This window comes from Calypte anna, chromosome 1 (assembly GCF_003957555.1).
Source record: "Calypte anna isolate BGI_N300 chromosome 1, bCalAnn1_v1.p, whole genome shotgun sequence".
NCBI lineage: Eukaryota > Metazoa > Chordata > Aves > Apodiformes > Trochilidae > Calypte > Calypte anna.
Window position 1 is genome coordinate 47,861,837 of NC_044244.1, and position 4,274 is coordinate 47,866,110.

Genomic DNA, 4,274 nt, shown 5'->3' on the forward strand with positions numbered 1-4,274 from the left:
CCGCCCCAGGGGAGAGGCCAAGGAAGGAGCTGGGCTGGCGCCGGACCCCCCGGCCCAGAGACGGCTCGTCAGGGAGGAGGGAGCGTAGCCCCGGGCTACCATCCAGCACCTCCGCGCTCATTCCCAGGAGGGGAGGGAACAAGAGACAGGGTCAGTCAGAGGGGGTTTTTCCCAGGAAGGGCTCGGGTTTTTTCCGAGCATTAAGGCATTAAGACCTATTGGTTTTGGCGAGAAGCGAAGGTCCGAAAATCTCATTACTCATAATGAAATCAGCGGTGGAAAAAAAAAATTAAATAAACTCAAGTCTAGAAACTTACCCATTCTGCTCGCTATCCTCATACCCACAGGCTTCTAATTCAAAGTATTGAAATTCCCACTCAAAGTAACCAAAACAAAGAGGACGGGACAGTTTTAGCTAGCAGTGATGCAGAAAGGTGGTGACCTTCAGTGCTTCTGCTGCCATAGATCTGCTTTTATTAAAAAAAAAAATATAGCAGAAAACATTTTCTATATGTAATTGGATTCACATTTTCTTCCTTAAATGCTTATCTTTGAACCACCACAATGTAAAGTTTAAAAGGGCTACCAACTGAATGTATACCAAATGTGCTCTAGCACCATCTCTAATAAAGTTTATCTTTCATTTTTAATAGGTTTAAAAAATGATAGTGAATGAAAATGAAAGATGGCAGATCCAGATTATTTTAAGAACATTTGTGTGCAGTTCTGGACTCCACAATTTAAGAAAGATGTGAAGGTCCTTGAATGTGTCCAGAGGTTATTAAAACTAGTGAAAGGGCTGCAAGGAATGTCCCACGAGTAGCTGCTAAGGACTTTGGGCTTCTCTAGTTTGGAGAAAAGGAAGCTGAAGGGTGACCTCATGGCACCCTACAGCTTCCTGAGAAGGGAAAGTGAAGAGGAAAGAGCTGGTCTCCCTGGGGTGTGCAGTGGTAGGACACATGGGAATGGTTCTAAATTGAGAGCCTGAGGAGTTTTAGTCTGGACATTAGGAGACATTTCTTTACCAAGAGAGTGGTCAAACACTGTAACAGGCTTCCTAGAGAGGTAGTCAATGCCTCAAGCCTGTTAGCATTGAAGAGACATTTGGACAATGCCTTTAACAACTTTAACATGGTCAGCAGAAGTGGCTCAGCAGTTGGACAGATGATCATTGTAGGTACCTTCCAAGTGAAATGATCTATTCTATTCTATTCTATTCTATTCTATTCTATTCTATTCTATTCTATTCCATTCCATTCCATTCCATTCCATTCCATTCCATTCCTAGTTCTAATTCTAATTCTCATTCTCATTCTACTCTACGCTATTCTATTCTAATTCTGTTTAAGAAAAATTTGGTCAGATGTATTAAAATAATACCTCTAAAGTGCTATGAGGAGAAAGGGTGTTTTGTTTTGCACTGATAGGGATTAAATCCTAACCTGTCAGTGGGAACAAAGGACCAGCCAGATGAAACACTGCTTCACTAGGCTCACAGCACTAAGTGTGGTAAGAGTGGCCAGGCTGTGGGTGAGCACCATCCTGCACCATCCTGCATCTCTTTGGTGGCTACTGCACTGATTTTGTTCCTCATTTCTTTGGGAAGGCCTGGAAAGCATTCTGCATCTCAGGGAGAACATTTTCAGTGCTTTTCCCGATAAAAAGAATTATGTCTGACCTCAGTGCAGAACCACAATAAAACCTGCTGCTTCTGCAAAGTTATTTCCACTGGTTGTGAATTGCACTTAAAATATACATAGAATTCTTTTCACCTCACCCACTAACTTCAATGTCAATAATTATCTTTCGTATCTAACATCTTTATCTAAGCCTATGCTTACAATATAAAGCCAGTCCAGCCTATGTGGTCAAACTAGGACTCTTAAGTTCACTGTACCAGAAGTGTTTGTTCAATTTGCCACTCATAAGCTTGGGCTGGCAAAGAGCAACACTCCCAAATCACACTGCATGATCACACACCTGCAGTCACCCTGCCTCCAGTCAGATTGAACCTGTCTCCTCTTGAGCAAATGTACTACTGGTACAGATCTGAATACAGGTGCATCACAGGCAAACTGGCTGGTTGACTTTGCAAGGAGAAGAACCAAAGGTCCCAGCGACAGAAAGAAAAATGATCTGTTCTTGAATATCAGCACTATGTATTGGCTGCACTTCAGTCCTCAAGAAAACAATTAACAAAAGGAAAATTTATATGCCAATATGCAGTCATAACTACAAGTGAGTAGACAGCAACCCATCCAGGAGCCTCATGGCCATTATATACTGATTTCTTATCTTCATTAGTCTTTGAACAAGACTACTTCATTAGCATCGCAAAACCAGACTGGTGACTTTAATTCACATTTCAAACTACACAAGGACAGAAGATTCAGAACTGTATCCCCATGCATGACTTGTAACAAACAGCTACACTCATTTGGCAGCTATGATCTCTTGGAACATCAGGGCTGTGTTTTTCAGGATCTCTGCTCTGGATCCCTTACAGCCTGTATTGTTTAGCTGGAATGTTTATGGCAGAAGCAGTTCAGGAAACTCCTTTCCTCAACACATAAACTTCTACTGGAGCACCTGTGCAAGTGCACTGCACTGAAGAAAGGCCTGGAGCCAAGCAAGGAAAAAGCAGAAGAAAACATAATTGGAAAGAAGAAAGGACAATTAACGATTGATGAAAACTATGGCAAACAGGAGCATTCTTCACTGATTATGCTGTATGCCCTCAGTACTTTTTCATAGAATAGTTATTTTGTTCAAAGCTAGATCAAGTATTTGGCATAGAGCTCTGCAGACATACCCATCACCATTTCCAGAACACCCCAAGCTCTTTGTTTAGCACTACTTGATATATGAGCCGTCCTCATTAATAATTTCATCTTCAAAAGAAGCTTCTCTAATCAAATCCTCACACTCTTTGATAACTATGAAGCTTTCTCCCTAAAACTTCCTCCTGGGTGTTTTTCTACTGCATAAATTTCTGCCTTTCCTCCAAGAAGGCATTTCCATTCATTTCCACCACTGGTTTCTGTCAGCAGCATGGCCATCCTATCTGCCACACAGATGTGTGTGCCCAAGGAATCCTTGCCCTTTTTTTTTTTTTTTTAGAGGTGAGCACATTCAGGTTATTTTCAAAACTTAATGGTTTTTCCTCTACAGAAGTCCAAGGTCCCATCTTTTCTCTGCCTGCTATCCATGTTATTGCTGTCTCACATTCTCTGAAGTTTTTCTAATAGTTTGCTTTCATTTGAGGCCAGATGTGTATTGAGAGAGGTTTGGGAGTACAATACACCATGTGGAGACATAAACACATCCTTATTTCCCCAAGAGGAAACGGAACTGTTACATGGTAAAATCACTATGGTGACATCCATCTCCTTACCAATCACTCCTCAGTACAGTGGTTCTCTCTTCTCCTGTAAATTAAACACAAGCTTTATTTCTTGCTAGAAACCAACTGCAGTGTGGACAGGGGGGCCTGGGTAGCCCATGGCAACCTTCCTATTAGCAGGACAGTGCTACCCAGTGGGGATTCCTTCCCTTGTAACACAACAGCCATCTTACCCACCCATGCCTTCAGTCTCCTTACCTATTCTTTTTACAGCTCTTATTGCTCATGTTTTCTAGTTCAAAACTACACTTTATTCACTGCTTTTTCAACCATTTTCAATTTTTTCCATCCCACGAAGACTAAAATTCCACAAGACATCAATGTCACATTTTTCCCCCAAGCCTGGTCTCTAAACCTACTTGTTTAGCTGAATCCCAAGCAAACTTAGTGTATTCACAGACTAGAAGTTTTCTTTGTTTCTGAGACCATGGCCACAGCTAATACTTGTGTTAGCACACTTGTGTTGGCCTAAAGTCCTTCATAAATCTCTAGCCACCAGACCTTGGTCTATAATACAAGGAAAATAAAGCCTTCTTCACCAAAGCTCAGAGAGCACTCAGCAGGCAAGGAGGTGCCAGTCCTACTTCTGTCTTTTTCTTAGAGACAGCACATCTTGCATTAACCAGATGAGTGATTCTCGACATTTTCTTGGCTCAAGTTTATGTATGTGTGGGTAATTTTTCATCACACACCTACCCCCATTTGCCAATATATCACACCACCACATCTTAAACCAAGACTCTTATTACCTAAAAGTTGGGGGTGCACCTGACGGAGGAGTGAGGAATACCTTGCACACCAGTTAGTCACCCAATTACAATTTAAGCTCCTCAGCAAAGGGCCTTTTTCAGCTTTTGCTTTACCAGTGCCT